Source organism: Zeus faber, assembly GCF_960531495.2.
Source record: "Zeus faber genome assembly, chromosome: 12".
Taxonomy (NCBI): Eukaryota; Metazoa; Chordata; class Actinopteri; order Zeiformes; family Zeidae; genus Zeus; species Zeus faber.
The window spans coordinates 232,317-257,723 of record NC_137196.1 but is presented as its reverse complement, the minus strand read 5'-3'; positions in this window follow the sequence as shown (position 1 = coordinate 257,723).

Below are 25,407 nucleotides of genomic sequence, written 5' to 3'. Positions count from 1 at the left end.
GAATATTTATCTGGGTTGTAAATTTTGAAGTATTTGTGATATTTTTCGGCGTTGTATATTTTGACGTTTTTCGACAGAGTATTATGTAGTTTTTGGGATATTTTTTGGTGTTGTATATTTTGACGTTCTTCGACATAGTATTATGTAGTTTTTGGGATATTTTTTGGCGTTGTATTTTTTGACGTTTTTCGACATAGTAATATATTGTTTTTGGGATATTTATCTGGGTTGTATATTTTGACGTTTTTGGGACATATTTTGGCGTTGTATATTTTGACGTTTTTCGACATAGTATTATGTAGTTTTTGGGATATTTTTTGGTGTTGTATATTTTGCCTTTTTTCGACGTAACAAGTATGTCGTTCTTGGGATATTTATCTGGGTTGTATATTTTGACGTCTTTGGACATATTTTGGCATTGTATATTTTGACTTTTTTCGACGTAACAAGTATGTCGTTTTTGGAATATTTATCTGGGTTGTATATTTTTACGTTATTGTGATATTTTTCGACGTGGTATATTTTGACGTTTTTCAACATAGTATTATGTCGTTTTTGGGAAATTTTTTCGTGTTGTATATTTGGACGTTTTTTGACATAGTATTATGTCGTTTTTGGGATATTTCTCTGGGTTGTATATTTTGACGTTTTTGGGACATATTTGGCGTTGTATATTTTGACTTTTTTCGACATAGTATAATGTAGTTTCTGGGATATTTTTTGGCGTTGTATATTTTGACGTTTTGCGACATAGTAATATATCGTTTTTGGGATTTTTTTCTGGGTTGTATATTTTGACGTTTTTGGGATATTTTTTGGTGTTGTATATGTTGACTTTTTTCGACATCGTATATTATGTCGTTTTTTGGGATATTTATCTGGGTTGTATATTTTGACGTTTTTGGGACATTTTTTGGCGTTGTGTATTTTGACGTTTTTCGACATTTTCCGTAAGTCGTTTTTGGGATATTTATCTGGGTTGTAAATTTTGAAGTATTTGTGATATTTTTCGGCGTTGTATATTTTGAAGTTTTTCGACTCGACAAATACATGTTGTATGGGACTAAAACTGTTTGACAAACAACACTTTAGCAGCATATACTAGTTCACCATTGTATTTAAACTGTCTGACACTGTCACACAGAGTAATGACGGAAGCGTTTAACCAATTCCCCTTTTCGACGTTTAAATCGGCTGAAAATGCGTTTTTTCCCACATGTGCACACAATGATGAAAATGATCCTAACTCCACAAATACATGTGAGATGGGCATAGAAATCTGAGAGAAAAACATAGGAAGCACATAATAGTTCATCATATTAATTAAATTTCTATGCTGTACTGCAGCATTCTCAATCATTCACCTCTGAAGAGACAATGGTTCGGTGTTTCTCTAATTAAGCTAGACAGCAAACCGTCACAAGTTCTGAAAATGATCATAACTCCAGAAATACATGTTAGATGGGCATAGAAATCTGAGAGAAAAACTTAGGAAGCACATAATAGTTCATCATATTAATTAAATTTCAATGCTGTACTGCAGCATTCTGAATCATTCACCTCTGAAGAGACAATGGTTCGGTGTTTCTCTAATTCAGCTAGACAGCAAACCGTCACAAGTTCTGAAATTAATCATAACTCCAGAAATACATGTTAGATGGGCATAGAAATCTGAGAGAAAAACTTAGGAAGCACATAATAGTTCATCATATTAATAAAATTTCTATGCTGTACTGCAGCATTCCGAACCACTGTCACACAGAGTAATGACTGAAGCGTTTAAGCAATTCCCCTTTTCGACGTTTAAATCGGCTGAAAATGCGTTTTTTCCCACATGTGCACATAATGATGAAAATGATCATATCTCGACAAATACATGTTAGATGGGCCTAAAACTGGTTGACAAACAACACTTTAGCAGCATATACTAGTTCACCATTGTATTTAAACTGTCTGACACTGTCACACAGAGTAATGACTGAAGCGTTTAACCAATTCCCCTTTTCGACGTTTAAATCGGCTGAAAATGCGTTTTTTCCCACATGTGCACACAATGATGAAAATGATCATAACTCCACAAATACATGTTAGATGGGGATAGAAATCTGAGAGAAAAACTTAGGAAGCACATAATAGTTCATCATATTAATAAATTTTCTATGCTGTACTGCAGCATTCTGAATCATTCACCTCTGAAGAGACAATGGTTCGGTGTTTCTCTAATTCAGCTAGACAGCAAACCGTCCAATGTTCTGAAAATGCTCATACCTCGACAAATACATGTTGTATGGGCCTAAAACTGTTTGACAAACAACGCTTTAGCAGCATATACTAGTTCACCATTGTATTTAAACTGTCTGACACTGTCACACAGAGTAATGACTGAAGCGTTTAACCAATTCCCCTTTTCGACGTTTAAATCGGCTGAAAATGCGTTTTTTCCCACATGTGCACACAATGATGAAAATGATCATAACTCCACAAATACATGTTAGATGGGCCTAGAAATCTGTGAGAAACACTTAAGAAGCACATAATAGTTCATCATATTAATAAAATTTCTATGCTGTACTGCAGCATTCTGAATCATTCACCTCTGAAGAGACAATGGTTCGGTGTTTCTCTAATTCAGCTAGACAGCAAACCGTCCAATGTTCTGAAAATGCTCATACCTCGACAAATACATGTTGTATGGGCCTAAAACTGTTTGACAAACAACGCTTTAGCACCATATACTAGTTCACCATTGTATTTAAACTGTCTGACACTGTCACACAGAGTAATGACTGAAGCGTTTAACCAATTCCCCTTTTCGACGTTTAAATCGGCTGAAAATGCGTTTTTTCCCACATGTGCACACAATGATGAAAATGATCATAACTCCACAAATACATGTTAGATGGGCCTAGAAATCTGTGAGAAACACTTAAGAAGCACATAATAGTTCATCATATTAATAAAATTTCTATGCTGTACTGCAGCATTCTGAATCATTCACCTCTGAAGAGACAATGGTTCGGTGTTTCTCTAATTCAGCTAGACAGCAAACCGTCCAATGTTCTGAAAATGCTCATACCTCGACAAATACATGTTGTATGGGCCTTAAACTGTTTGACAAACAACGCTTTAGCAGCATATACTAGTTCACCATTGTATTTAAACTGTCTGACACTGTCACACAGAGTAATGACTGAAGCGTTTAACCAATTCCCCTTTTCGACGTTTAAATCGGCTGAAAATGCGTTTTTTCACACATGTGCACACAATGATGAAAATGATCATAACTCCACAAATACATGTTAGATGGGCCTAAAACTGTTTGACAAACAACACTTTAGCAGCATATACTAGTTCACCATTGTATTTAAACTGTCTGACACTGTCACACAGAGTAATGACTGAAGCGTTTAACCAATTCCCCTTTTCGACGTTTAAATCGGCTGAAAATGCGTTTTTTCACACATGTGCACACAATGATGAAAATGATCATAACTCCACAAATACATGTTAGATGGGCCTAAAACTGTTTGACAAACAACACTTTAGCAGCATATACTAGTTCACCATTGTATTTAAACTGTCTGACACTGTCACAGAGAGTAATGACTGAAGCGTTTAACCAATTCCCCTTTTCGACGTTTAAATCGGCTGAAAATGCGTTTTTTCCCACATGTGCACACTATGATGAAAATGATCATAACTCCACAAATACATGTTAGATGGGCCTAGAAATCTGTGAGAAACACTTAAGAAGCACATAATAGTTCATCATATTAATTAAATTTCTATGCTGTACTGCAGCATTCTGAATCATTCACCTCTGAAGAGACAATGGTTCGGTGTTTCTCAAATTCAGCTAGACAGCAAACCGTCACAAGTTCTGAAAATGATCATAACCCCAGAAATACATGTTAGATGGGCATAGAAATCTGAGAGAAAAACTTAGGAAGCACATAATAGTTCATCATATTAATACAATTTCAATGCTTTACTGCAGCATTCTGAATCATTCACCTCTGAAGAGACAATGGTTCGGTGTTTCTCTAATTCAGCTAGACAGCAAACCGTCCAATGTTCTGAAAATGCTCATACCTCGACAAATACATGTTGTATGGGCCTAAAACTGTTTGACAAACAACGCTTTAGCAGCATATACTAGTTCACCATTGTATTTAAACTGTCTGACACTGTCACACAGAGTAATGACTGAAGCGTTTAAGCAATTCCCCTTTTCGACGTTTAAATCGGCTGAAAATGCGTTTTTTCCCACATGTACACATAATGATGAAAATGATCATAACTCGACAAATACATGTTAGATGGGCCTAAAACTGGTTGACAAACAACACTTTAGCAGCATATACTAGTTCACCAATGTATTTAAACTGTCTGACACTGTCACACAGAGTAATGACTGAAGCGTTTAACCAATTCCCCTTTTCGACGTTTAAATCGGCTGAAAATGCGTTTTTTCCCACATGTGCACACAATGATGAAAATGATCATAACTCGACAAATACATTTTACATGGGCCTAAAACTGGTTGACAAACAACACTTTAGCAGCATATACTAGTTCACCATTGTATTTAAACTGTCTGACACTGTCACACAGAGTAATGACTGAAGCGTTTAACCAATTCCCCTTTTCGACGTTTAAATCGGCTGAAAATGCGTTTTTTCCCACATGTGCACACAATGATGAAAATGATCATAACTCCACAAATACATGTTAGATGGGCCTAGAAATCTGTGGGAAACACTTAAGAAGCACATAATAGTTCATCATATTAATAAAATTTCTATGCTGTACTGCAGCATTCTGAATCATTCACCTCTGAAGAGACAATGGTTCGGTGTTTCTCTAATTCAGCTAGACAGCAAACCGTCCAATGTTCTGAAAATGCTCATACCTCGTCAAATACATGTTGTATGGGCCTAAAACTGTTTGACAAACAACGCTTTAGCAGCATATACTAGTTCACCATTGTATTTAAACTGTCTGACACTGTCACACAGAGAAATGACTGAAGCGTTTCAGCAATTCCCCTTTTCGACGTGTAAATCGGCTGAAAATGCGTTTTTTGCCACATGTGCACACATTATGAAAATGATCATAACTCGACAAATACATTTTACATGGGCCTAAAACTGTTTGACAAACAACACTTTAGCAGCATATACTAGTTCACCATTGTATTTAAACTGTCTGACACTGTCACACAGAGTAATGACTGAAGCGTTTAACCATTTCCCCTTTTCGACGTTTAAATCGGCTGAAAATGCGTTTTTTCCCACATGTGCACACAATGATGAAAATGATCATAACTCCACAAATACATGTTAGATGGGCCTAGAAATCTGTGGGAAACACTTAAGAAGCACATAATAGTTCATCATATTAATAAAATTTCTATGCTGTACTGCAGCATTCTGAATCATTCACCTCTGAAGAGACAATGGTTCGGTGTTTCTCTAATTCAGCTAGACAGCAAACCGTCCAATGTTCTGAAAATGCTCATACCTCGTCAAATACATGTTGTATGGGCCTAAAACTGTTTGACAAACAACGCTTTAGCAGCATATACTAGTTCACCATTGTATTTAAACTGTCTGACACTGTCACACAGAGTAATGACTGAAGCGTTTAACCAATTCCCCTTTTCGACGTTTAAATCGGCTGAAAATGTGTTTTTTCCCACATGTACACATAATGATGAAAATGATCATAACTCGACAAATACATGTTAGATGGGCCTAAAACTGGTTGACAAACAACACTTTAGCAGCATATACTAGTTCACCATTGTATTTAAACTGTCTGACACTGTCACACAGAGTAATGACTGAAGCGTTTAACCAATTCCCCTTTTCGACGTTTAAATCGGCTGAAAATGCGTTTTTTCCCACATGTGCACACAATGATGAGAATGATCATAACTCCACAAATACATGTTAGATGGGCCTAGAAATCTGTGAGAAACACTTAAGAAGCACATAATAGTTCATCATATTAATTACATTTCTATGCTGTACTGCAGCATTCTGAAACATTCACCTCTGAAGAGACAATGGTTCGGTGTTTCTCTAATTCAGTTAGACAGCAAACCGTCACAAGTTCTGAAAATGATCATACCTCGACAAATACATGTTGTATGGGCCTAAAACTGTTTGACAAACAACGCTTCAGCAGCATATACTAGTTCACCATTGTATTTAAACTGTCTGACACTGTCACACAGAGTAATGACTGAAGCGTTCAAGCAATTCCCCTTTTCGACGTTTAAATCGGCTGAAAATGCGTTTTTTCCCACATGTGCACACTATGATGAAAATGATCCTAACTCCACAAATACATGTAAGATGGGCATAGAAATCTGAGAGAAAAACTTAGGAAGCACATAATGGTTCATCATATTAATAAAATTTCTATGCTGTACTGCAGCATTCTGAATCATTCACCTCTGAAGAGACAATGGTTCGGTGTTTCTCTAATTCAGCTAGACAGCAAACCGTCCAATGTTCTGAAAATGCTCATACCTCGACAAATACATGTTGTATGGGCCAAAAACTGTTTGACAAACAACGCTTCAGCAGCATATACTAGTTCACCATTGTATTTAAACTGTCTGATACTGTCACACAGAGTAATGACTGAAGCGTTTAAACAATTCCCCTTTTCGACGTTTAAATCGGCTGAAAATGCGTTTTTTCCCACATGTGCACACTATGATGAAAATGATCATAACTCCACAAATACATGTTAGATGGGCCTAGAAATCTGTGAGAAACACTTAAGAAGCACATAATAGTTCATCATATTAATTAAATTTCTATGCTGTACTGCAGCATTCTGAATCATTCACCTCTGAAGAGACAATGGTTCGGTGTTTCTCAAATTCAGCTAGACAGCAAACCGTCACAAGTTCTGAAAATGATCATAACCCCAGAAATACATGTTAGATGGGCATAGAAATCTGAGAGAAAAACTTAGGAAGCACATAATAGTTCATCATATTAATACAATTTCAATGCTTTACTGCAGCATTCTGAATCATTCACCTCTGAAGAGACAATGGTTCGGTGTTTCTCTAATTCAGCTAGACAGCAAACCGTCCAATGTTCTGAAAATGCTCATACCTCGACAAATACATGTTGTATGGGCCTAAAACTGTTTGACAAACAACGCTTTAGCAGCATATACTAGTTCACCATTGTATTTAAACTGTCTGACACTGTCACACAGAGTAATGACTGAAGCGTTTAAGCAATTCCCCTTTTCGACGTTTAAATCGGCTGAAAATGCGTTTTTTCCCACATGTACACATAATGATGAAAATGATCATAACTCGACAAATACATGTTAGATGGGCCTAAAACTGGTTGACAAACAACACTTTAGCAGCATATACTAGTTCACCAATGTATTTAAACTGTCTGACACTGTCACACAGAGTAATGACTGAAGCGTTTAACCAATTCCCCTTTTCGACGTTTAAATCGGCTGAAAATGCGTTTTTTCCCACATGTGCACACAATGATGAAAATGATCATAACTCGACAAATACATTTTACATGGGCCTAAAACTGGTTGACAAACAACACTTTAGCAGCATATACTAGTTCACCATTGTATTTAAACTGTCTGACACTGTCACACAGAGTAATGACTGAAGCGTTTAACCAATTCCCCTTTTCGACGTTTAAATCGGCTGAAAATGCGTTTTTTCCCACATGTGCACACTATGATGAAAATGATCATAACTCCACAAATACATGTTAGATGGGCCTAGAAATCTGTGAGAAACACTTAAGAAGCACATAATAGTTCATCATATTAATTAAATTTCTATGCTGTACTGCAGCATTCTGAATCATTCACCTCTGAAGAGACAATGGTTCGGTGTTTCTCTAATTCAGCTAGACAGCAAACCGTCAAAAATTCTGAAAATGCTCATACCTCAACAAATACATGTTGTATGGGCCTAAAACTGTTTGACAAACAACGCTTTAGCAGCATATACTAGTTCACCATTGTATTTAAACTGTCTGACACTGTCACACAGAGTAATGACTGAAGCGTTTAACCAATTCCCCTTTTCGACGTTTAAATCGGCTGAAAATGCGTTTTTTCCCACATGTGCACACAATGATGAAAATGATCATAACTCCACAAATACATGTTAGATGGGCCTAGAAATCTGTGGGAAACACTTAAGAAGCACATAATAGTTCATCATATTAATAAAATTTCTATGCTGTACTGCAGCATTCTGAATCATTCACCTCTGAAGAGACAATGGTTCGGTGTTTCTCTAATTCAGCTAGACAGCAAACCGTCCAATGTTCTGAAAATGCTCATACCTCGTCAAATACATGTTGTATGGGCCTAAAACTGTTTGACAAACAACGCTTTAGCAGCATATACTAGTTCACCATTGTATTTAAACTGTCTGACACTGTCACACAGAGAAATGACTGAAGCGTTTCAGCAATTCCCCTTTTCGACGTGTAAATCGGCTGAAAATGCGTTTTTTGCCACATGTGCACACATTATGAAAATGATCATAACTCGACAAATACATTTTACATGGGCCTAAAACTGTTTGACAAACAACACTTTAGCAGCATATACTAGTTCACCATTGTATTTAAACTGTCTGACACTGTCACACAGAGTAATGACTGAAGCGTTTAACCATTTCCCCTTTTCGACGTTTAAATCGGCTGAAAATGCGTTTTTTCCCACATGTGCACACAATGATGAAAATGATCATAACTCCACAAATACATGTTAGATGGGCCTAGAAATCTGTGGGAAACACTTAAGAAGCACATAATAGTTCATCATATTAATAAAATTTCTATGCTGTACTGCAGCATTCTGAATCATTCACCTCTGAAGAGACAATGGTTCGGTGTTTCTCTAATTCAGCTAGACAGCAAACCGTCCAATGTTCTGAAAATGCTCATACCTCGTCAAATACATGTTGTATGGGCCTAAAACTGTTTGACAAACAACGCTTTAGCAGCATATACTAGTTCACCATTGTATTTAAACTGTCTGACACTGTCACACAGAGTAATGACTGAAGCGTTTAACCAATTCCCCTTTTCGACGTTTAAATCGGCTGAAAATGTGTTTTTTCCCACATGTACACATAATGATGAAAATGATCATAACTCGACAAATACATGTTAGATGGGCCTAAAACTGGTTGACAAACAACACTTTAGCAGCATATACTATTTCACCATTGTATTTAAACTGTCTGACACTGTCACACAGAGTAATGACTGAAGCGTTTAACCAATTCCCCTTTTCGACGTTTAAATCGGCTGAAAATGCGTTTTTTCCCACATGTGCACACAATGATGAGAATGATCATAACTCCACAAATACATGTTAGATGGGCCTAGAAATCTGTGAGAAACACTTAAGAAGCACATAATAGTTCATCATATTAATTACATTTCTATGCTGTACTGCAGCATTCTGAAACATTCACCTCTGAAGAGACAATGGTTCGGTGTTTCTCTAATTCAGTTAGACAGCAAACCGTCACAAGTTCTGAAAATGATCATACCTCGACAAATACATGTTGTATGGGCCTAAAACTGTTTGACAAACAACGCTTCAGCAGCATATACTAGTTCACCATTGTATTTAAACTGTCTGACACTGTCACACAGAGTAATGACTGAAGCGTTCAAGCAATTCCCCTTTTCGACGTTTAAATCGGCTGAAAATGCGTTTTTTCCCACATGTGCACACTATGATGAAAATGATCCTAACTCCACAAATACATGTAAGATGGGCATAGAAATCTGAGAGAAAAACTTAGGAAGCACATAATGGTTCATCATATTAATAAAATTTCTATGCTGTACTGCAGCATTCTGAATCATTCACCTCTGAAGAGACAATGGTTCGGTGTTTCTCTAATTCAGCTAGACAGCAAACCGTCCAATGTTCTGAAAATGCTCATACCTCGACAAATACATGTTGTATGGGCCAAAAACTGTTTGACAAACAACGCTTCAGCAGCATATACTAGTTCACCATTGTATTTAAACTGTCTGATACTGTCACACAGAGTAATGACTGAAGCGTTTAAACAATTCCCCTTTTCGACGTTTAAATCGGCTGAAAATGCGTTTTTTCCCACATGTGCACATAATGATGAAAATGATCATAACTCGACAAATACATGTTAGATGGGCCTAAAACTGTTTGACAAAAAACACTTTAGCAGCATATACTAGTTCACCATTGTATTTAAACTGTCTGACACTGTCACACAGAGTAATGACTGAAGCGTTTAACCAATTCCCCTTTTCGACGTTTAAATCGGCTGAAAATGCGTTTTTTCCCACATGTGCACACAATGATGAAAATGATCATAACTCCACAAATACATGTTAGATGGGCCTAAAACTGTTTGACAAACAACGATTTAGCAGCATATACTAGTTCACCATTGTATTTAAACTGTCTGACACTGTCACACAGAGTAATGACTGAAGCGTTTAACCAATTCCCCTTTTCGACGTTTAAATCGGCTGAAAATGCGTTTTTTCCCACATGTGCACATAATGATGAAAATGACCATAACTCAACAAATACATGTTAGATGGGCCTAAAACTGTTTGACAAACAACACTTTAGCAGCATATACTAGTTCACCATTGTATTTAAACTGTCTGACACTGTCACACAGAGTAATGACTGAAGCGTTTAACCAATTCCCCTTTTCGACGTTTAAATCGGCTGAAAATGCGTTTTTTCCCACATGTGCACACAATGATGAGAATGATCATAACTCCACAAATACATGTTAGATGGGCCTAGAAATCTGTGAGAAACACTTAAGAAGCACATAATAGTTCATCATATTAATAAAATTTCTATGCTGTACTGCAGCATTCTGAATCATTCACCTCTGAAGAGACAATGGTTCGGTGTTTCTCTAATTCAGCTAGACAGCAAACCGTCCAATGTTCTGAAAATGCTCATACCTCGACAAATACATGTTGTATGGGCCTAAAACTGTTTGACAAACAACGCTTCAGCAGCATATACTAGTTCACCATTGTATTTAAACTGTCTGATACTGTCACACAGAGTAATGACTGAAGCGTTCAAGCAATTCCCCTTTTCGACGTTTAAATCGGTTGAAAATGCGTTTTTTCCCACATGTACACATAATGATGAAAATGATCATAACTCGATAAATACATGTAAGATGGGCCTAAAACATGTTGACAAACAACACTTTAGCAGCATATACTAGTTCACCATTGTCTTTAAACTGTCTGACACTGTCACACAGAGTAATGACTGAAGCGTTTAACCAATTCCCCTTTTCGACGTTTAAATCGGCTGAAAATGCGTTTTTTCCCACATGTGCACACAATGATGAAAATAATCATAACTCGACAAATACATGTTGTATGGGCCTGAAACTGTTTGACAAACAACGCTTTAGCAGCATATACTAGTTCACCATTGTATTTAAACTGTCTGACACTGTCACACAGAGTAATGACTGAAGCGTTTTACCAATTCCCCTTTTCGACGTTTAAATCCGCTGAAAATGCATTTTTTCCCACATGTGCACACAATGATGAAAATAATCATAACTCGACAAATACATTTTACATGGGCCTAAAACTGTTTGACAAACAACACTTTAGCAGCATATACTAGTTCACCATTGTATTTAAACTGTCTGACACTGTCACACAGAGTAATGACTGAAGCGTTTAACCAATTCCCCTTTTCGACGTTTAAATCGGCTGAAAATGCGTTTTTTCCCACATGTGCACACAATGATGAGAATGATCATAACTCCACAAATACATGTTAGATGGGCCTAGAAATCTGTGAGAAACACTTAAGAAGCACATAATAGTTCATCATATTAATTAAATTTCTATGCTGTACTGCAGCATTCTGAATCATTCAACTCTGAAGAGACAATGGTTCGGTGTTTCTCTAATTCAGTTAGACAGCAAACCGTCACAAGTTCTGAAAATGATCATACCTCGACAAATACATGTTGTATGGGCCTAAAACTGTTTGACAAACAACGCTTCAGCAGCATATACTAGTTCACCATTGTATTTAAACTGTCTGACACTGTCACGCAGAGTAATGACTGAAGCGTTCAAGCAATTCTCCTTTTCGACGTTTAAATCGGCTGAAAATGCGTTTTTTCCCACATGTACACATAATGATGAAAATGATCATAACTCGATAAATACATGTAAGATGGGCCTAAATCTTGTTGACAAACAACACTTTAGCAGCATATACTAGTTCACCATTGTCTTTAAACTGTCTGACACTGTCACACAGAGTATTGACTGAAGCGTTTAACCAATTCCCCTTTTCGACGTTTAAATCGGCTGAAAATGCGTTTTTTCCCACATGTGCACACAATGATGAAAATAATCATAACTCGACAAATACATTTTACATGGGCCTAAAACTGTTTGACAAACAACACTTTAGCAGCATATACTAGTTCACCATTGTATTTAAACTGTCTGACACTGTCACACAGAGTAATGACTGAAGCGTTTAACCAATTCCCCTTTTCGACGTTTAAATCGGCTGAAAATGCATTTTTTCCCACATGTGCACACAATGATGAAAATGATCATAACTCCACAAATACATGTTAGATGGGCCTAGAAATCTGTGAGAAACACTAAAGAAGCACATAATAGTTCATCATATTAATTAAATTTCTATGCTGTACTGCAGCATTCTGAATCATTCACCTCTGAAGAGACAATGGTTCGGTGTTTCTCTAATTCAGTTAGACAGCAAACCGTCACAAGTTCTGAAAATGATCATAACTCCAGAAATACATGTTAGATGGGCATAGAAATCTGAGAGAAAAACTTAGGAAGCACATAATAGTTCATCATATTAATAAAATGTCTATGCTGTACTGCAGCATTCTGAATCATTCACCTCTGAAGAGACAATGGTTCGGTGTTTCTCTAATTCAGCTAGACAGCAAACCGTCCAATGTTCTGAAAATGCTCATACCTCGACAAATACATGTTGTATGGGCCTAAAACTGTTTGACAAACAACGCTTTAGCAGCATATACTAGTTCACCATTGTATTTAAACTGTCTGACACTGTCACACAGAGTAATGACTGAAGCGTTTAAGCAATTCCCCTTTTCGACGTTTAAATCGGCTGAAAATGCGTTTTTTCCCACATGACACATAATGGTGAAAATGATCATAACTCGACAAATACATGTTAGATGGGCCTAAAACTGGTTGACAAACAACACTTTAGCAGCATATACTAGTTCACCATGGTATTTAAACTGTCTGACACTGTCACACAGAGTAATGACTGAAGCGTTTAACCAATTCCCCTTTTCGACGTTTAAATCGGCTGAAAATGCGTTTTTTCCCACATGTGCACACAATGATGAAAATGATCATAACTCCACAAATACATGTTAGATGGGCCTAAAACTGTTTGACAAAAAACACTTTAGCAGCATATCCTAGTTCACCATTGTATTTAAACTGTCAGACACTGTCACACAGAGTAATGACTGAAGCGTTTAACCAATTCCCCTTTTCGACGTTTAAATCGGCTGAAAATGCGTTTTTTCCCACATGTGCACACAATGATGAAAATGATCATAACTCCAGAAATACATGTTAGATGGGCATAGAAATCTGAGAGAAAAACTTAGGAAGCACATAATAGTTCATCATATTAATTACATTTCTATGCTGTACTGCAGCATTCTGAATCATTCACCTCTGAAGAGACAATGGTTCGGTGTTTCTCTAATTCAGCTAGACAGCAAACCGTCACAAGTTCTGAAAATGATCATAACTCCAGAAATACATGTTTGATGGGCATAGAAATCTGAGAGGAAAACTTAGGAAGCACATAATAGTTCATCATATTAATTAAATTTCAATGCTGTACTGCAGCATTCTGAATCATTCACCTCTGAAGAGACAATGGTTCGGTGTTTCTCTAATTCAGCAAGACAGCAAACCGTCCAATGTTCTGAAAATGCTCATACCTCGACAAATACATGTTGTATGGGCCTAAAACTGTTTGACAAACAACGATTTAGCAGCATATACTAGTTCACCATTGTATTTAAACTGTCTGACACTGTCACACAGAGTAATGACTGAAGCGTTTAAGCAATTCCCCTTTTCGACGTTTAAATCGGCTGAAAATGCGTTTTTTCCCACATGACACATAATGGTGAAAATGATCATAACTCGACAAATACATGTTAGATGGGCCTAAAACTGGTTGACAAACAACACTTTAGCAGCATATACTAGTTCACCATGGTATTTAAACTGTCTGACTCTCTCACACAGAGTAATGACTGAAGTGTTTAAGCAATTCCCCTTTTCGACGTTTAAATCGGCTGAAAATGCGTTTTTTCCCACATGTACACATAATGATGAAAATGATCATAACTCGACAAATACATGTTAGATGGGCCTAAAACTGTTTGACAAACAACACTTTAGCAGCATATACTAGTTCACCATGGTATTTAAACTGTCTGACACTGTCACACAGAGTAATGACTGAAGCGTTTAACCAATTCCCCTTTTCGACGTTTAAATCGGCTGAAAATGCGTTTTTTCCCACATGTGCACACAATGATGAAAATGATCATAACTCCACAAATACATGTTAGATGGGCCTAAAACTGGTTGACAAACAACACTTTAGCAGCATATACTAGTTCACCATTGTATTTAAACTGTCTGACACTGTCACACAGAGTAATGACTGAAGCGTTTAACCAATTCCCCTTTTCGACGTTTAAATCGGCTGAAAAAGCGTTTTTTCCCACATGTGCACACAATGATGAAAATGATCATAACTCCACAAATACATTTTACATGGGCCTAAAACTGTTTGACAAACAACACTTTAGCAGCATATACTAGTTCACCATTGTATTTAAACTGTCTGACACTGTCACACAGAGTTATGACTGAAGCGTTTAACCAATTCCCCTTTTCGACGTTTAAATCGGCTGAAAATGCGTTTTTTCCCACATGTGCACACTATGATGAAAATGATCCTAACTCCACAAATACATGTTAGATGGGCATAGAAATCTGAGAGAAAAACTTAGGAAGCACATAATAGTTCATCATATTAATAAAATTTCTATGCTGTACTGCAGCATTCTGAATCGTTAACCTCTGAAGAGACAATGGTTCGGTGTTTCTCTAATTCAGCTAGACAGCAAACCGTCCAATGTTCTGAAAATGCTCATACCTCGACAAATACATGTTGTATGGGCCTAAAACTGTTTGACAAACAACGCTTTAGCAGCATATACTAGTTCACCATTGTATTTAAACTGTCTGACACTGTCACACAGAGCTATGACTGAAGCGTTTAACCAATTCCCCTTTTCGACGTTTAAATCGGCTGAAAATGCGTTTTTCCCACATGTGCACACAATGATGAAAATGATCATAACTCGACAAATACATTTTACATGGGCCTAAAACTTTTTGACAAACAACACTTTAGCAGCATATACTAGTTCACCATTGTATTTAAACTGTCTGACACTGTCACACAGAGTAATGACTGAAGCGTTTAACCAATTCCCCTTTTCGACGTTTAAATCGGCTGAAAATGCGTTTTTTCCCACAGGTACACATAATGATGAAAATGATCCTAACTCCACAAATACATGTTAGATGGGCATAGAAATCTGAGAGAAAAACTTAGGAAGCACATAATAGTTCATCATATTAATAAATTTTCTATGCTGTACTGCAGCATTCTGAATCATTCACCTCTGAAGAGACAATGGTTCGGTGTTTCTCTAATTCAGCTAGACAGCAAACCGTCCAATGTTCTGAAAATGCTCATACCTCGACAAATACATGTTGTATGGGCCTAAAACTGTTTGACAAACAACGCTTTAGCAGCATATACTAGTTCACCATTGTATTTAAGCTGTCTGACACTGTCACACAGAGTTATGACTGAAGCGTTTAACCAATTCCCCTTTTCGACGTTTAAATCGGCTGAAAATGCGTTTTTTCCCACATGTGCACCCAATGATGAAAATGATCATAACTCGACAAATACATTTTACATGGGCCTAAAACTGTTTGACAAACAACACTTTAGCAGCATATACTAGTTCACCATTGTATTTAAACTGTCTGACACTGTCACACAGAGTAATGACTGAAGCGTTTAACCAATTCCCCTTTTCGACGTTTAAATCGGCTGAAAATGCGTTTTTTCCCACATGTGCACACTATGATGAAAATGATCCTAACTCCACAAATACATGTAAGATGGGCATAGAAATCTGAGAGAAAAACTTAGGAAGCACATAATAGTTCATCATATTAATAAAATTTCTATGCTGTACTGCAGCATTCTGAATCATTCACCTCTGAAGAGACAATGGTTCGGTGTTTCTCAAATTCAGCTAGACAGCAAACCGTCACAAGTTCTGAAAATGATCATAACTCCAGAAATACATGTTAGATGGGCATAGAAATCTGAGAGAAAAACTTAGGAAGCACATAATAGTTCATCATATTAATACAATTTCAATGCTGTACTGCAGCATTCTGAATCATTCACCTCTGAAGAAACAATGGTTCGGTGTTTCTCTAATTCAGCTAGACAGCAAACCGTCCAATGTTCTGAAAATGCTCATACCTCGACAAATACATGTTGTATGGGCCTAAAACTGTTTGACAAACAACGCTTTAGCAGCATATACTAGTTCACCATTGTATTTAAACTGTCTGACACTGTCACACAGAGTAATGACTGAAGCGTTTAAGCAATTCCCCTTTTCGACGTTTAAATCGGCTGAAAATGCGTTTTTTCCCACATGTACACATAATGATGAAAATGATCATAACTCGACAAATACATGTTAGATGGGTCTAAAACTGGTTGACAAACAACACTTTAGCAGCATATACTAGTTCACCATTGTATTTAAACTGTCTGACACTGTCACACAGAGTAATGACTGAAGCGTTTAACCAATTCCCCTTTTCGACGTTTAAATCGGCTGAAAATGCGTTTTTTCCCACATGTGCACACAATGATGAAAATGATCATAACTCCACAAATACATTTTACATGGGCCTAAAACTATTTGACAAACAACACTTTAGCAGCATATACTAGTTCACCATTGTATTTAAACTGTCTGACACTGTCACACAGAGTTATGACTGAAGCGTTTAACCAATTCCCCTTTTCGACGTTTAAATCGGCTGAAAATGCGTTTTTTCCCACATGTGCACACAATGATGAAAATGATCATAACTCGACAAATACATTTTACATGGGCCTAAAACTTTTTGAAAAACAACACTTTAGCAGCATATACTAGTTCACCATTGTATTTAAACTGTCTGACACTGTCACACAGAGTTATGACTGAAGCGTTTAACCAATTCCCCTTTTCGACGTTTAAATCGGCTGAAAATGCGTTTTTTCCCACATGTGCACACTAAGATGAAAATGATCCTAACTCCACAAATACATGTTAGATGGGCATAGAAATCTGAGAGAAAAACTTAGGAAGCACATAATAGTTCATCATATTAATAAAATTTCTATGCTGTACTGCAGCATTCTGAATCGTTCACCTCTGAAGAGACAATGGTTCGGTGTTTCTCTAATTCAGCTAGACAGCAAACCGTCCAATGTTCTGAAAATGCTCATACCTCGACAAATACATGTTGTATGGGCCTAAAACTGTTTGACAAACAACGCTTTAGCAGCATATACTAGTTCACCATTGTATTTAAACTGTCTGACACTGTCACACAGAGTAATGACTGAAGCGTTTAACCAATTCCCCTTTTCGACGTTTAAATCGGCTGAAAATGCGTTTTTTTCCCACATGTGCACACAATGATGAAAATGATCATAACTCCAGAAATACATGTTAGATGGGCATAGAAATCTGAGAGAAAAACTTAGGAAGCACATAATAGTTCATCATATTAATTACATTTCTATGCTGTACTGCAGCATTCTGAATCATTCACCTCTGAAGAGACAATGGTTCGGTGTTTCTCTAATTCAGCTAGACAGCAAACCGTCCAATGTTCTGAAAATGCTCATACCTCGACAAATACATGTTGTATGGGCCTAAAACTGTTTGACAAACAACGCTTTAGCAGCATATACTAGTTCACCATTGTATTTAAACTGTCTGACACTGTCACACAGAGCTATGACTGAAGCGTTTAACCAATTCCCCTTTTCGACGTTTAAATCGGCTGAAAATGCGTTTTTCCCACATGTGCACACAATGATGAAAATGATCATAACTCGACAAATACATTTTACATGGGCCTAAAACTTTTTGACAAACAACACTTTAGCAGCATATACTAGTTCACCATTGTATTTAAACTGTCTGACACTGTCACACAGAGTAATGACTGAAGCGTTTAACCAATTCCCCTTTTCGACGTTTAAATCGGCTGAAAATGCGTTTTTTTCCCACATGTGCACACAATGATGAAAATGATCATAACTCCAGAAATACATGTTAGATGGGCATAGAAATCTGAGAGAAAAACTTAGGAAGCACATAATAGTTCATCATATTAATTACATTTCTATGCTGTACTGCAGCATTCTGAATCATTCACCTCTGAAGAGACAATGGTTCGGTGTTTCTCTAATTCAGCTAGACAGCAAACCGTCCAATGTTCTGAAAATGCTCATACCTCAACAAATACATGTTGTATGGGCCTAAAACTGTTTGACAAACAACGCTTCAGCAGCATATACTAGTTCACCATTGTATTTAAACTGTCTGACACTGTCACACAGAGTAATGACTGAAGCGTTCAAGCAATTCCCCTTTTCGACGTTTAAATCGGCTGAAAATGCGTTTTTTCCCACATGTACACATAATGATGAAAATGATCATAACTCGATAAATACATGTAAGATGGGCCTAAAACTTGTTGACAAACAACACTTTAGCAGCATATACTAGTTCACCATTGTCTTTAAACTGTCTGACACTGTCACACAGAGTAATGACTGAAGCGTTTAACCAATTCCCCTTTTCGACGTTTAAATCGGCTGAAAATGCGTTTTTTCCCACATGTGCACACAATGATGAAAATAATCATAACTCGACAAATACATGTTGTATGGGCCTAAAACTGTTTGACAAACAACGCTTTAGCAGCATATACTAGTTCACCATTGTATTTAAACTGTCTGACACTGTCACACAGAGTTATGACTGAAGCGTTTAACCAATTCCCCTTTTCGACGTTTAAATCGGCTGAAAATGCGTTTTTTCCCACATGTGCACACAATGATGAAAATGATCATAACTCGACAAATACATTTTACATGGGCCTAAAACTGTTTGACAAACAACACTTTAGCAGCATATACTAGTTCACCATTGTATTTCAACTGTCTGACACTGTCACACAGATTAATGACTGAAGCGTTTAACCAATTCCCCTTTTCGACGTTTAAATCGGCTGAAAATGCGTTTTTTCCCACATGTGCACACTATGATGAAGATGATCCTAACTCCACAAATACATGTTAGATGGGCATAGAAATCTGAGAGAAAAACTTAGGAAGCACATAATAGTTCATCATATTAATAAAATTTCTATGCTGTACTGCAGCATTCTGAATCGTTCACCTCTGAAGAGACAATGGTTCGGTGTTTCTCTAATTCAGCTAGACAGCAAACCGTCCAATGTTCTGAAAATGCTCATACCTCGACAAATACATGTTGTATGGGCCTAAAACTGTTTGACAAACAACGCTTTAGCAGCATATACTAGTTCACCATTGTATTTAAACTGTCTGACACTGTCACACAGAGTTATGACTGAAGCGTTTAACCAATTCCCCTTTTCGACGTTTAAATCGGCTGAAAATGCGTTTTTTCCCACATGTGCACACAATGATGAAAATGATCATAACTCGACAAATACATTTTACATGGGCCTAAAACTTTTTGACAAACAACACTTTAGCAGCATATACTTGTTCACCATTGTATTTAAACTGTCTGACACTGTCACACAGAGTAATGACTGAAGCGTTTAAGCAATTCCCCTTTTCGACGTTTAAATCGGCTGAAAATGCGTTTTTTCCCACATGTACACATAATGATGAAAATGATCATAACTCGACAAATACATGTTAGATGGGCCTAAAACTGGTTGACAAACAACACTTTAGCAGCATATACTAGTTCACCATTGTATTTAAACTGTCTGACACTGTCACACAGAGTAATGACTGAAGCGTTTAACCAATTCCCCTTTTCGACGTTTAAATCGGCTGAAAATGCGTTTTTTCCCACATGTGCACACTATGATGAAAATGATCCTAACTCCACAAATACATGTTAGATGGGCATAGAAATCAGAGAGAAAAACTTAGGAAGCACATAATAGTTCATCATATTAATAACATTTCTATGCTGTACTGCAGCATTCTGAATCATTCACCTCTGAAGAGACAATGGTTCGGTGTTTCTCTAATTCAGCTAGACAGCAAACCGTCACAAGTTCTGAAAATGATCATAACTCCAGAAATACATGTTAGATGGGCATAGAAATCTGAGAGAAAAACTTAGGAAGCACATAATAGTTCATCATATTAATTAAATTTCAATGCTGTACTGCAGCATTCTGAATCATTCACCTCTGAAGAGACGATGGTTCGGTGTTTCTCTAATTCAGCAAGACAGCAAACCGTCCAATGTTCTGAAAATGCTCATACCTCGACAAATACATGTTGTATGGGCCTAAAACTGTTTGACAAACAACGCTTTAGCAGCATATACTAGTTCACCATTGTATTTAAACTGTCTGACACTGTCACACAGAGTAATGACTGAAGCGTTTAAGCAATTCCCCTTTTCGACGTTTAAATAGGCTGAAAATGCGTTTTTCCCACACGTACAAATAATGATGAAAATGATCATAACTCGACAAATACATGTTAGATGGGCCTAAAACTGGTTGACAAACAACACTTTAGCAGCATATACTAGTTCACCATTGTATTTAAACTGTCTGACACTGTCACACAGAGTAATGACTGAAGCGTTTAAGCAATTCCCCTTTTCGACGTTTAAATCGGCTGAAAATGTATTTTTTCCCACATGTACACATAATGATGAAAATGATCATAACTCGACAAATACATGTTACATGGGCCTAAAACTGTTTGACAAACAACACTTTAGCAGCATTTACTAGTTCACCATTGTATTTAAACTGTCTGACACTGTCACACAGAGTAATGACTAAAGCGTTTAACCAATTCCCCTTTTCGACGTTTAAATCGGCTGAAAATGCATTTTTTCCCACATGTGCACATAATGATGAAAATGATCATAACTCGACAAATACATGTTAGATGGGCCTAAAACTGTTTGACAAACAACACTTTAGCAGCATTTACTAGTTCACCATTGTATTTAAACTGTCTGACACTGTCACACAGAGTAATGACTGAAGCGTTTAACCAATTCCCCTTTTCGACGTTTAAATCGGCTGAAAATGCATTTTTTCCCACTTGTGCACATAATGATGAAAATAATCATAACTCGACAAATACATTTTACATGGGCCAAAAACTGTTTGACAAACAACACTTTAGCAGCATAAAGTAGTTCACCATTGTATTTAAACTGTCAGACACTGTCACACAGAGTAATGACTGAAGCGTTTATCCAATTCCCCTTTTCGACGTTTAAATCGGCTGAAAATGCGTTTTTTCCCACATGTGCACACAATGATGAAAATGATCATAACTCCAGAAATACATGTTTGATGGGCATAGAAATCTGAGAGAAAAACTTAGGAAGCACATAATATTTCATCATATCAATTACATTTCTATGCTGTACTGCAGCATTCTGAATCATTCACCTCTGAAGAGACAATGGTTAGGTGTTTCTCTAATTCAGCTAGACAGCAAACCGTCCAATGTTCTGAAAATGATCATAACTCCAGAAATACATGTTAGATGGGCATAGAAATCTGAGAGAAAAACTTAGGAAGCACATAATAGTTCATCATATTAATAAAATTTCTATGCTGTACTGCAGCATTCTGAATCGTTCACCTCTGAAGAGACAATGGTTCGGTGTTTCTCTAATTCAGCTAGACAGCAAACCGCCCAATGTTCTGAAAATGCTCATTCCTCGACAAATACATGTTGTATGGGCCTAAAACTGTTTGACAAACAACGCTTTAGCAGCATATACTAGTTCACCATTGTATTTAAACTGTCTGACACTGTCATACAGAGTAATGACTGAAGCCTTCAAGCAATTCACCTTTTCGACGTTTAAATCGGCTGAAAATGCGTTTTTTCCCACATGTACACATAATGATGAAAATGATCATAACTCGACAAATACATGTTAGATGGGCCTAAAACTGTTTGACAAACAACACTTTAGCAGCATATACTAGTTCACCATGGTATTTAAACTGTCTGACACTGTCACACAGAGTAATGACTGAAGCGTTTAACCAATTCCCCTTTTCGACGTTTAAATCGGCTGAAAATGCGTTTTTTCCCACTTGTGCACACAATGATGAAAATGATCATAACTCCACAAATACATTTTACATGGGCCTAAAACTGTTTGACAAACAACACTTTAGCAGCATTTACTAGTTCACCATTGTATTTAAACTGTCTGACACTGTCACACAGAGTAATGACTAAAGCGTTTAACCAATTCCCCTTTTCGACGTTTAAATCGGCTGAAAATGCATTTTTTCCCACATGTGCACATAATGATGAAAATGATCATAACTCGACAAATACATGTTAGATGGGCCTAAAACTGTTTGACAAACAACACTTTAGCAGCATTTACTAGTTCACCATTGTATTTAAACTGTCTGACACTGTCACTCAGAGTAATGACTGAAGCGTTTAAGCAATTCCCCTTTTCGACGTTTAAATCGGCTGAAAATGCGTTTTTTCCCACATGTACACATAATGATGAAAATGATCATAACTCGACAAATACATGTTAGATGGGCCCAAAACTGGTTGACAAACAACACTTTAGCAGCATATACTAGTTCACCATTGTATTTAAACTGTCTGACACTGTCACACAGAGTAATGACTGAAGCGTTTAACCAATTCCCCTTTTCGACGTTTAAATCGGCTGAAAATGCGTTTTTTCCCACATGTACACATAACGATGAAAATGATCATAACTCCACAAATACATGTTAGATGGGCCTAGAAATCTGTGAGAAACACTTAAGAAGCACATAATAGTTCATCATATTAATTAAATTTCTATGCTGTACTGCAGCATTCTGAATCATTCACCTCTGAAGAGACAATGGTTCGGTGTTTCTCTAATTCAGCTAGACAGCAAACCGTCACAAGTTCTGAAAATGATCATAACTCCAGAAATACATGTTAGATGGGCATAGAAATCTGAGTGAAAAACTTAGGAAGCTCATAATAGTTCATCATATTAATAAAATTTCTATGCTGTCCTGCAGCATTCTGAATCATTCACCTCTGAAGAGACAATGGTTCGGTGTTTCTCTAATTCAGCTAGACAGCAAACCGTCCAATGTTCTGAAAATTCTCATACCTCAACAAATACATGTTGTATGGGCCATAAACTGTTTGACAAACAACGCTTTAGCAGCATATACTAGTTCACCATTGTATTTAAACTGTCTGACACTGTCACACAGAGTAATGACTGAAGCGTTTAAGCAATTCCCCTTTTCGACGTTTAAATCGGCTGAAAATGTATTTTTTCCCACATGTACACATAATGATGAAAATGATCATAACTCGACAAATACATGTTACATGGGCCAAAAACTGTTTGACAAACAACACTTTAGCAGCATATACTAGTTCACAATTGTATTTAAACTGTCAGACACTGTCACACAGAGTAATGACTGAAGCGTTTATCCAATTCCCCTTTTCGACGTTTAAATCGGCTGAAAATGCGTTTTTTCCCACATGTGCACATAATGATGAAAATGATCATAACTCGACAAATACATGTTAGATGGGCCTAAAACTGTTTGACAAACAACACTTTAGCAGCATATACTAGTTCACCATTGTATTTAAACTGTCTGACACTGTCACACAGAGTAATGACTGAAGCGTTTAACCAATTCCCCTTTTCGACGTTTAAATCGGCTGAAAATGCGTTTTTTCCCACATGTGCACACAATGATGAAAATGATCATAACTCCAGAAATACATGTTTGATGGGCATAGAAATCTGAGAGAAAAACTTAGGAAGCACATAATATTTCATCATATCAATTACATTTCTATGCTGTACTGCAGCATTCTGAATCATTCACCTCTGAAGAGACAATGGTTAGGTGTTTCTCTAATTCAGCTAGACAGCAAACCGTCCAATGTTCTGAAAATGATCATAACTCCAGAAATACATGTTAGATGGGCATAGAAATCTGAGAGAAAAACTTAGGAAGCACATAATAGTTCATCATATTAATAAAATTTCTATGCTGTACTGCAGCATTCTGAATCGTTCACCTCTGAAGAGACAATGGTTCGGTGTTTCTCTAATTCAGCTAGACAGCAAACCGTCCAATGTTCTGAAAATGCTCATTCCTCGACAAATACATGTTGTATGGGCCTAAAACTGTTTGACAAACAACGCTTTAGCAGCATATACTAGTTCACCATTGTATTTAAACTGTCTGACACTGTCATACAGAGTAATGACTGAAGCCTTTAAGCAATTCACCTTTTCGACGTTTAAATCGGCTGAAAATGCGTTTTTTCCCACATGTACACATAATGATGAAAATGATCATAACTCGACAAATACATGTTAGATGGGCCTAAAACTGTTTGACAAACAACACTTTAGCAGCATATACTAGTTCACCATGGTATTTAAACTGTCTGACACTGTCACACAGAGTAATGACTGAAGCGTTTAACCAATTCCCCTTTTCGACGTTTAAATCGGCTGAAAATGCGTTTTTTCCCACTTGTGCACACAATGATGAAAATGATCATAACTCCACAAATACATTTTACATGGGCCTAAAACTGTTTGACAAACAACACTTTAGCAGCATTTACTAGTTCACCATTGTATTTAAACTGTCTGACACTGTCACACAGAGTAATGACTAAAGCGTTTAACCAATTCCCCTTTTCGACGTTTAAATCGGCTGAAAATGCATTTTTTCCCACATGTGCACATAATGATGAAAATGATCATAACTCGACAAATACATGTTAGATGGGCCTAAAACTGTTTGACAAACAACACTTTAGCAGCATATACTAGTTCACCATGGTATTTAA